Source organism: Nicotiana tabacum, chromosome 20, assembly GCF_000715075.1.
Source record: "Nicotiana tabacum cultivar K326 chromosome 20, ASM71507v2, whole genome shotgun sequence".
In the NCBI taxonomy this organism is placed as follows: Eukaryota; Viridiplantae; Streptophyta; class Magnoliopsida; order Solanales; family Solanaceae; genus Nicotiana; species Nicotiana tabacum.
The window spans coordinates 108,859,576-108,871,506 of record NC_134099.1 but is presented as its reverse complement, the minus strand read 5'-3'; positions in this window follow the sequence as shown (position 1 = coordinate 108,871,506).

Genomic DNA, 11,931 nt, shown 5'->3' with positions numbered 1-11,931 from the left:
TCCTTATAATCTCCAAATAATCTTTTACTTGGACTTATGTCAATTACCTTACGACAAATTCAACGTACAACACTATAGAGTGCAACATCGTTGTAACTTAATACTGCGAAGCGTAATATCACCGTAATGTAATACTGTAGGGTGGAACATTGTTGTAAATTAATATTGCGAAGCGTAACATCATCGTAATGTAATACTGCAAGGCGTAACATCATCGTAACATAATACTGCAGGACGTAACATCGTTGTAATATTGCAGGGTGTAACATAGACTTGAAGTTCCATGTGGTCGACGGCGACATGGGGTACAACACGCTCCTCAGGAGACCGTGGATAAATAACATGAGGGCGGTGCCTTCAACTCTTCACCAGATGATAAAGTTCCCAGTGGAGGAAGGAGTGAAAACAGTCTACGGAGAGCAACATGCTGCAATGGAAATGTTTGCTATCGAGGAAGTGATGTCGGTACCTGAGCCCTTGATCTCAAGCAACAAAAGTAAGCGGGCGGCTAAATAGCCACCGCAACAGGTAATCAAACTTCTTAAAATAGGGTCTATTCGGGAAGTAAAACACCCCGAGAGGTGGGCCAACATGGTTCTAAGAAGGAAAAACGAACTTAGAATGAGCATAGATTATAAGGACTTGAGCAGAACATCTTTTCCCCTTGTCAGGCGCCGATCGCATGATCAGTGCCTTAGTAGACCCCGAGACCCTAAATTTTCCTGATGCCTACCCCATGGTAACATCAGATTTGGATGAACCTGGAGGACCATGAAAGGGCCTTGTTAATTATGCAGAGCCTTTAACAAGAAAGTCAAGCTGAGATAGTTCACACCGGGGCAGCTGGTCCTAAAAAAAAATTTTCCGCATCAGGATGAAGCCAAAGGGAAATTCTCTTCCAACTGGCAGGGTCCATACATGGTTCACCGGGTTCTGACAGGAGGAGCCCTCATACTTGTAGAAATGGACGGAGAAGTCTGGCCAAAGCCGATTAATTCAGATGCAGTCAAGCGTTAATATGTATAATTTTCATGCTTCCCTTATATGATGTAATTGAACTACGCCTGACCTGATTCCCGTTTAAGAGGGGATACATAGGCGACCCTGTGGGTTCAGTCACAATTCAATAAAATTTTCATTTCCCCTCGCAATTGGAAACTAGGGCATAATTTTGAAGAGAACCCTCAAAATTCTGAAGTAATTTCAGCCAATCATTGCAAGCAACAGTCAGGAGCATCAAGCCATCAAACAGGGGTAGAATTTTGAGGAGGACCCTCAAAATTCCGTGGCAAGAGGGGTTGCAATGTCCCGAACCACGTCACAGTCGTCGGTTCATCTAAAAGCTATTTTTAATTTATGTCATACTTTTACAAAATCATGCATATTACTAAAATTGCTTTGTTTAGCAATGCTACCCCAATTATACATACAATATTGCCAGATCAAAGTCGAGCAGGTCAAGCAAAGCCAGCGGGAATACGAACTAACCTCCCCTTTACAAAACTCAAGATTTTTCTTTAAATGCAAGCACTTGGAGAATTCATCAACCATACTATACACCCATGGAATAAACATTATTCAGGAATACAACTCTTAGAACTATTGCACTTACCGATATTCACTATCCGTACACACCAGTGATATTCCGCATATCACAATGTCCCAAGCAATCACAATGTCGTGATCTGCTATCAGCTAAGAAAGCTCTACTACCATTTACCATTTTATTTCTTGCATAAGGCTACCATTCTGTCTTCCGAGACTAAATACTGTCTCCATCTGCATTTTGCATTGCATGAGGCTACCATTCTGCCTTCCGAGAATAAACGTTGTCTCCATCTGCATTTTGCATTGCCTAAAGCTACCATTCTGCCTTCCGAGGTTAAGCTCTACCTCCATCTGCATTTTTGCATTGCATAAGGCTACCATTCTACCTTCTGAGACTAATATCTGTCTTCATCTGCATTTTGCATTGCATAAGGCTATCATTCTGCCTTCTGAGGTTAAGCTCTACTTCCATCTGCATTTGCATTAAATAAAGCTAAACACTACCTTAGTGCATCTTACGGCTGAAAGATCTCCTCATACTACATCTGAATGGATGAAAGATTGCCTCATACTACATCTGCATGGCTGAAAGATTGCCACATACTGCGTCTCATTGATAAAAGATCATCTCAAACTACATCTGTATGGCTGAAAGATCGCCACATACTGCATCTGCATGGCTGAAAGATCACATCATACTACATCTGCATGGCTGAAAGATAGCCACATACTACATCTCATGGCTGAAAGATTACCTCATATTACATCTGCATGGCTGAAAGATCGCCTCATACTACATCTGCATGACTGAAAGATCGCCACATACTGCATCTGCATGGCTAAAATCGCCTCATACTGCATCTGCATGGCTGAAAGATCGCCTCATACTGCATCTCATGGCTGAAAGATTGCCTCATACTACATCTCATGGCTGAAAGATCGCCACATACTGCATCTGCATGGCTGAAAGATCACCTCATACTACATCTGCATGTCTGAAAGATCGCCACATACCGCATCTCACGACTGAAAGACCGCTTCATACTACATCTGCATGGCTAAAAGATCGCCACATACTGCATCTTTTAGGCTGAAAGATCGCCAAATTTTCCAAAGGTATCATCGTTCGAAGGCATCATCTTCATAGCCCGAGAACACCATGTCATGGCCTGAGGATCCCTTTTAATCTTTTGCATAGCATTGTTCAAAGGATCATGGTTTGGAGGCACCATCCTCATAGCCCGAGAGCATCATTTCATGGCCTGCAAATCTTTTATTGTACGCTTCATGGCCCAGGACGTTATGATCTAAGGACGTCATCCTAACTGTCCAAAAACAACATTCATGATCCGAGGGGAATCTGCATCATTTTTAAATTTATGCATAGTGTACACTTGTATTGTTTCTAATTGCAGGTACACTGGTGAGCAACGACCATCCTAGAAGGAGCAAGCCCGCTCTAGTTCCCGCAGCCATATCGAACCTTAAACATTCTCATAAGCCGCCCGCTCACCCCATCCTAGATATTGCGTCCATTCTTGGAAAGTCTCCATCGGCATACTCCGCCGACGGATTCTGAACTACACATGGCTCGATTCCTATAAAACCAGAGATATGTAGGTAGCTTAGAAGCCAAGGCGGGACCTAACTTCTTCGAACCATTTTGTTCGGTCAAAATTGGCCATCATATCTTTACCCGACAACTCTTTCATCATTCCCGGGTAAAGAGGGCAGCTGTTGATATCTAATTTTTCCCTATATATTTTTTCAATATACAAAATACCTTCCAAAATAGCATGTATATGCATATATAAGTATGTCCAAGTGTTTTATTATTTTTTCCTTAATTTTTAAAGGTTTTTAAATCTATTTATTTCTCTATTTTTATCCATAAAACCCAATAATTATTTCCAAAAATTATTATTTTAGTGATTCACTCATTGAAATTTTATATTTATGCTAAAATATAGCTAAGAGAATTTTGCATATTTTTACAATTTATTTAGTATTTCTTAAAGCTAAATTGCATAATTGCAATATTAGCCTCTTTTAGGATTTAATTGCGTTTATATTCATTAAAATTAAGTTCAGTATTTTTAAATTGATAATTATGTGTGTCAAAAATCATTTTACTACTTTTAATCTATTTCCAGAAATTAATTTACTATTTTTATAATTTTAAAAGGAGAAAAATAGCTATTCAAATGATAGCCCAATTTCATTTCAGTTATAGCCTAATTTGGCCCCAATCTGAATCCAATTCTTTTGGCCCAATTCCCACTCAAACCCGACCCCCTAACCCAATTTACATGACCCAACCCGAATCCCACCTAACCCTTTTAATCCCAGCCATTGATCATTTAGATCAACGGCTCCCGTTCCCCCTTACCTTTTTTAACACTGAACGACCCCTAAACCTAAATCATTTTGAACCTACCGCTGCCCTTGAATTCCCCTTCTCTCTTAACTCTCTCTGAAACTCTTACAAACCCTAGCTACTGCAATCAAACTACACCCTAATCCATCCTAAGCCCTGCCTGATCCATGGCCCCTCGTGGTCATTTGAGACATGTACCAGCCTCCCATGACTCTTGGGTGTTCGTTTATGAGGTTTCATGGCCAGTCCTCGAGGGAATCTGGTCCAATACCTGCTCGACCTTTGTTCATGGCTCTTCTCCGGCCATCCACGACCTTTCTCCGGCCACTCATGACCTTTCAAGGCAGATGCTTGAATTTCCTGGTTAGATCGGAAACTTTCAAGGCCTTTCTCACCTTTTCTGGTTTTTTGAAACCCTAATCTTTAAGATCTTTTGACTTTCTCTCGGATTTGATTTAGATCTATACTTACTATGACTTTCTTAAGTGTTTCTCGATGGTTCTTTAACTTTGCTTTCATAATGACTCTTTATTTTTCGATTAAGGTTTTCCTTTAAGTTATTTCAAAAATCCCTTCTCTGAATTTAACGTGTTTGTGATTTTGCTATGTTTTGCTGATATTGTTCTTCTATCTGAGTTAGCATGTTGAAAACCCTAATTTCTTTTGGGTCTCATTCGAGTTCTGAAGCTGTTTGTTAGATGAGTACTTGTTTAGTTAAGTTCCTATTTGACTTATTTGTTTATCATCTTTTAAACTCGATTATTGTTGAAACCCCTAAGTCTTCTTGGTCTGAAACTGTTTGTTTGAGCGTGCACTTGATTCGATTAAAGTTCTTTGTTGCCGACTCCCTCTTCTTAATGTGACTTATCTGATTCCAAGTTTTACTATCTTTTAAAGTCGACTTGAAACCCTAACTTTTCAAAAGGTTTCCTCACCTGTTACTATGAGACCTTTACTTGTTTTAACTCTCTTCTTCACTTCGGCTATATGTGTGAGCCCTGGCTATCTACTGAACCTTATGCTTATTTCTGTTACTATTGTATGCTGCTTCTTTTGCCAATGGGCTTGGCCTAGCATGTCTGATGTCTCTGTTCACTCTGTTTATATACTGAAGTGCAGAAGCATGTTTCTTCCTTGATTGATCTTGATCTTGAGACTGATTCCAAAGCTTTTCTTTTATGAACCCTAATTTCACTTGCCTGTTTAAAATTGATTGATTCTTTTCCCTTTACTGTAATATTTACCTTGCTGAATCCTTTCCAAAAATAAGCATATTTTCGTACTCAGATTTGAGTGTTCACTGCATGCTTTTACTACCCATTTTATGGCAATAAATAATCTACTACCAAACTGATTTCTTTCCTTATTTGAACCTGTTACTACCCATTAAATAGTGATTCCTTAATTAAAGAGAATCACTTGTATAATTGATTCTCACTATTGATTGTTTTCATATTTGTATTAAAACTCTACTTATTACCTTACTTTTCACTCATTTCAGAAGCTATAAATACCCTGCATCCTTTTTCTTTCAAACAGACGAACCATTTTGAGTTCAGAACACACACTTTACTCAAAACTCTCTCTCTCTCTCTCTCTCACTTTTTCTCTGTTACTATTTGTGCTGCTGCCTTGTCTAGCCGGCTGAAAACCAAGGCTAGGCTGTGGAAATTTGCTTACTTTTCTTTCTGCATTTGCTTCTTGCTGGTATGTTCTAATTAATCTTCGACCATAAAAAACAACATGCTTTCTTTAGCTATTTCCTTCACTCTTGCCTGTTCCTACTTATACTTATGCAATCAGTTTCATTAATAAGCATACTGTAATATGCTACCTCCCTTTCTAAATTAATGTTTTCCTTTATGTATAAATTATGTCAGTCACTTATTATGACATATGAATCCCAAACCCCCATATCCCCTATGTGTTTGTGTTCTCTGGCTTGTTCGAGGGTATGCCAACATTAGATATTGCTGTGCATGACCCAAACCTGACCCCTCTCAGGGTCATATGCTCTATGCAATATATTCCCAAACCCCTGTCCCCTTTGTGAAACTATTTATTCTGTATAGTTTTAGCTTTACTACTATTGTTTTCAAATCACCCTTATCCCTTACTACTCTCAACCCAGTTTTAAATAAATCTCTATTTCTGCACTTTTACTATACTCTTAGAATTTAGGATCTGCCCTTCTTGTGTGAGCCTTGCCTTAGGACCCATGAGCTCCCTCTGAACTTGGACACATAAGGGTTGGCCCTTCCACACTGCACTCATCTCTATTTGGTTATGCAAACCTGGGTGTGAGCACTGCCCGGGGTCCCTTGAGACCCTTAGGGAACTTTGACACACCCAGGTCCGAGAAAGGCTTTGAAACAAATGGCATTTGAGGTTGTTTATTCCATAACTCAGAGATCAAGTCAAGAATCAAGCTTCCTCTGATTGTACTTTTTCTTTTACACTTTTTCTGATGTAATCCATTGTTTGGTCTGTAATAATTTGTAATGAACATTGGGGTTGCCTAGTGAAAAGGGGATGGGTAATTATGCATGTTTAGCTATTAGAAGGGTAGAAAACATTCTTATAGGACCTGTTTTAAATTCTGCATATTTAACTCTGTATTTAGATAACATGCCTTCTTTAAATTCTGCATGTTTTAATTCTACATCTAGAGATCATGCCTATAGGACCTGTTTCAAATTCTGCATGTTTCATTACCACACTTAGACACCATGCTTAGGACTTAAACGACCATAATCAGACATCACGTCCATAAGGTTTAAAATCAGTATTTTCCATAGAAATCATGCCTATAGGAATTTCAAGTAAATCCTACCTGCTTCATTTCATGTTCAATCAAAAATCATGTCTATAGGAATTAAATCGGCAATAATAGATATCATACCTACAGGATCTAAAACCAGTCTAGTTTAAAATCAACCTAACTCGTACTGTTCTGAACTAGTTTTAAACAACCTCACTCCTTTATTTAACGTGGTTTAGAAAGCATGCATATAGGATCCAAATCGCTTGTTTAAAAACTGTTACTGCTTTTCCACATTCTGAATTAGTAATAGATATCATGCTTATAAGGTATCATCAATACACACTTAGGAAAGCCTTAGGTGATAACGATGGAAATTGAATCCGCTTTGTTAATAAACTGGTGTGCCTCAACAATTAAAATTCCCCTTGCCTTAGTACTTTAAATTCAGGCCCTGACTGTGTTTAAGTCATGCTATTTATGTACTTTGCTTGATGAGGTATACATGAGCCTCTTAGTTTCTTACATGTTTCTCCAAATGTGCAATACTATGTGTTTCTATATGTCGCCTTAGCTTTTGAAACCTAAAAGTCAGCCTAATATCGTTCCCCTTTAGGAATAGTAGTCCTAAGTTCCTCCGGGACTGATAGGAATGGGACGGGTAATAGCATGCAATAGTGGTCGAGACCAATCTACGCTTTAATACCTTAACGAGGTGGGAAGGGTAGATATGCATATGATGATTGGTGCGCTAATACCACGTGTATCCCCTCTTTTGAGGAGTGTCATACTGGGTATCGCATTGATGTGATCCATATTACAAATAAACCTAGGACCTCCCCCCCTTTTTCCTTTTTTTAGTATTTATAGAATTGTAACTTCTCTTAAAAATTCACCTTCTAATTGTTTTCAAACTCTTATGTGTTTAAAATTAAATCCCCTACTATTTGAGCATATACTTGTCTATTTGCTAAATTGCACAAATTCACAAAAAAACTATCTGGCCGGGAACCACACTAAGTGGATCCTGAGGGGTACCTAACACCTTCCCCTTAGGATAATTTCAAGCCCTTACCCTATCTCTGGTTATCAAACAAACATAGAAGTGAACCTTATAGGTGTCCTAATGCACCTTAAATCATTAGGTGTCGACTCTTCAAATGCAAAACCCAGTTCCGGAAAGGAATGAGTTGTCCTATACCCAAAATGTCATAAACCTGATTTTTCGATGCAAAGAGGGAAAAAGGGGGCACGACACCTCTTATTCCAAAATCTTCGCTACTTCAATATCAGCTGAAAGATCGATGCCGCGAGCTTGTACTTCCTCGAGGGTCATCCTTTGGGATTGTGGCCTAGCATGATCAAGTGTCACACCCCAACCTCGAGAGGCACGACCGATGCTCAATCGAGTGAACCCAATCGAGTAAGCCTTTTTGGACACTTTCTACCTATCTCACTATGATCAGAAACCATGGTTTCATTTATTTAAAAAGCAGGAAAGATCGTACATACAACATCGCTAGTTCATTTTGTATTACAACCCTTAAACCATAATTATGTTCCTAAAATTAATACAGTTACGGTTTAAGAGAACACAATTTTAGAATTACAACATAGTCCAGTGACCCATCCAATGCCCGTACATAACCCACACAAATGTCTATGGATCCTCTAAGGATACAAAAGACAGTTATGACAATGCCGGTAATAGTTGTCGCAGCTATACCTCAAAAAGTGGTAATTTATAACAAAAGATTATACTGCATAACCCCTAGAAGAAAAGGGGCTTACCAAGATTGCTAAGAGAAGGATGCTCCACCACCTGCGATCGGCACCTTCTGGTATAGAACCACCCACATCCATTCAAAGATGTAGCGCCCCCAGCAAAAGAGACGTTAGTACCATGGAATAGTACTAGTATGTATAACTAAACACCATCTCATTAGAAAGAACAACCACACAAGAACAAAGAAATCATAAGGATTAACAAAAGCTTTAAACAATCACCACATCATCAAATAAAAAGGGGATCACATAGCTTTCACATAATTTCCATAACTTAGGTTGGGAAATTTCATACTGTTGCATCATTATTCACATATGTGTAGCATGGCGTCTGATCATGGCCCGATCAACTAAGCCGTCTTACCAAAATGTTTTCCTTTTCCATCAATCATCTCACTTCAATTTTTGTTCACACATATATCAGTTCATCGGCACTTGGGACCAAAATTATCACGTCATATTTGGCACTAGGCCACATCTCATAACTCAATTCTTTTCCCCGACATTTCACGTCATTTCCACTTTCAACATTAACCTTGCAATTTACGATAATGGACATATACGAGAGCAATTCAACTTGTAAGCAAAGAGAGGAATTCACATAGTTCGGCATAATAATCACAATTTAAACTTGACTTGAAATCTAGGCATTTTAGCACATAGTTCATATTCTTCACATATCATCAATTTACCAAGAATAGCATATTGAACACATTGAGACACACCTTTCATATATATTCTTGCAACACCATTTCCTTTGGAATAACAAGTACTACATCAATCAAATTTCGGACTTACAATATTTGCATGGACACCATGGGAGCTCAATTTCTAAGAAGAGGGGTTTTTAGTCATACATACCTCAATAGAGCTTTCTTTAAATTCTTACAATAATTCCGGAACTCCTAGAAACTTTGATCTATTTTATGAGAATTACAAGTTGAACAAAGAACTATAGGGATAATCAAGATTCTAGCTCATTTGGGTACATTATCAAGCACTAATTGTGCATTATGATTTTAAGACCTTTTTTGTGAGAGATTTTATCATCCTACACCCTATTTGTTACATTTTTAGCTCATAGTCTCCCCATACCCTTTTTTATCATACATGCATGCAATAAAATCCATCCTTATACCCATGTACCCACTTGTTAATTACTTATTCTAGTAGGAATTTCAAAATCAATGATAAGGGCACAAAATCTTACCTATTATGGGGAAGGCTTAATAGCTTTTCTTGATAATCTTTAAAGATTTGGGCAAGGATTGAGTAGTGACTTGGTGAGGATCACTCTCTCCCTCTAGAACACTTTCTCTCACTTGAGATGTAGTAGAAAATAGCACAAAAGGGTCTAATGGGGTATTTTTAACGGAATGAGGTCAGGTTTTAAAAGTTAGAAAATAGGAGCCCCGACTCAATCTGCGGTCGCATAGGCGACCGCATAACTGATATGCGGCCCGTAAAAGGGACCACAAAAGTAGCCCTCAAGACTTGAATATTCTGCCTGGATATGCGACCAATATGTGGTCCGCATACCTGTTTTGCGGTCGTATGATGTACCGCAGAACTACCGTTCGCAAAAATCCCAAGAAGGTTATGCAATGACTATGCGACCCGCATATCGATTATGCGATCGCATAACTGGCCGTATATTTATCCTTAAAATTAGCTAACATTCTGTCTCACTCTGTGGCAGATATGCGGCCTGTATTGATGTTATGCGGCTGCAGAAATGCGCCCTTCTGAAAAACATTTTTCCTTAACTTTTTAATGAACAAATCAATCCAAAAGGTTTGAGCCACGGCGAGCTTGGCACTATGAGATTTTGAGTTTTTGAGTAAAATATTTACTATGACTTACATCAAGGGTACTTGATAACTTGTCCTCCGCTGCAGAAGAGATCTCATTTTACCGAGCACTAGCTGCTTCAGCAATGGCTCAATACGAAGTCATAATTGCCACAACATCAGATTTGGCCTTGGCCAGCTCAGTAGCAGATCCGGTTTTAAGCTCCTCGATTTCAACCCCCCAGCTATACTCTCCTCCTTCAGACCTTGAAGCTGGCATTCGAGTTAAGCTAACTGCTCTCTTAAGGTTTCCTTCTCATAGGAAAGATTGTCCATACCTTGACTCCACCCCAGGGTCTCGGCTTCTTTCATCTTAAGCTCCTCCCGAAGCTGCGCCTCCAATTTGGCCTTCATATGAAACTGTGAAATTAAAAGTGTTAGTCGCCAAAACAAACAGGTACGTAAGAGACCTGCAAGAGCTGTATTACCTTCTCAACCTTGGCATGCCTACATCAACTCAGCTCATAGATCGTAGATCTCCATCTCTTTCTTAGCATATAGGGCTTTGACGACGTCCCTCTCCTACAAAGTTTTCTTAAGCTCAGCCTCGTATCGAGCAAGATTGACTCGAGACTTGGAAAATACCCTTTTATAAAGCACCACAACCTTCATAAAAAGGGAGGAAATATAGATTCAGAACAGCTAAAACAAAGGCACAGTCATAAAAAATAGAAAACTCACTTGTTTAAAGAGTCTACAAGCCTCATCAAAATGAAAGAAGCATTGGGGTCGAGGCCATCTTCAAGCCTTACGAGGCATTATTGAAATATGTCATGCCCTTTATGGCATGCTTCCACTTCGGAAGATCTCATATTCTGAGCATCTTGGATTTGTCCTCAGAGAACTTGGGACCAGGAGGTGAATCATCCATGTTGATTATCCCAAGTGATCCACTCAGGGCATTCTCTTTTATTTGAAGAGGCTCGGGGTTAGGTCATTCGACCTCACCCTCCAAATGATCTCCTAGGTGAGGCACCTTCTTTCTGGATGATGGTTCAGGGACTCTGTTTGACCTCCCATCAGAGATTTCTTCGGCTCTGGAATGAGCCACATAAATCGACACAAGGTCGATAGGCTTCGAAACATCAGCATTTTCCTTCGGGTTACTAGCAAGCAGTCATCATCTTCTACTTCCTCATATTCTCGAATATGTTGGGCCGTTCCGAAGATAAGGCCAATGTATCCTCCTTAGGCCTTGAGCAACGCTCTTCTTCGGCTTCGGGGGATTTTCAGATGGCTCTCTTCTTCTTTTTCTTTCTTTAGAGGCTTCAGAACCTCCACTTCATCATCCAGGGCCGGCCACAAATCAATGGCATCTCCAAGACCTACATGAAATCAAGGTAAGTATCCTGTAACAAAAGCACAAGAAAACAAACAAGAGAACTCACCATGGTTTTTGACCTCACAGCGACCCTAGGCCAGATCTCGCCAGCAATGCTCTGAGTAAGAGGATGCGGAGGCCATCTTTCGAACCCAGCCCTAGAGGTTCGGGACCCCACCAGGAAACCAAGCAGCGGTTGCACCATCGTAAAAAGGGTTAGACCAATAAAAAATATAAAGCCGGGGAAAAGAAACAAAAGCAGGGTATAAACCTATTGCATACTCATGTT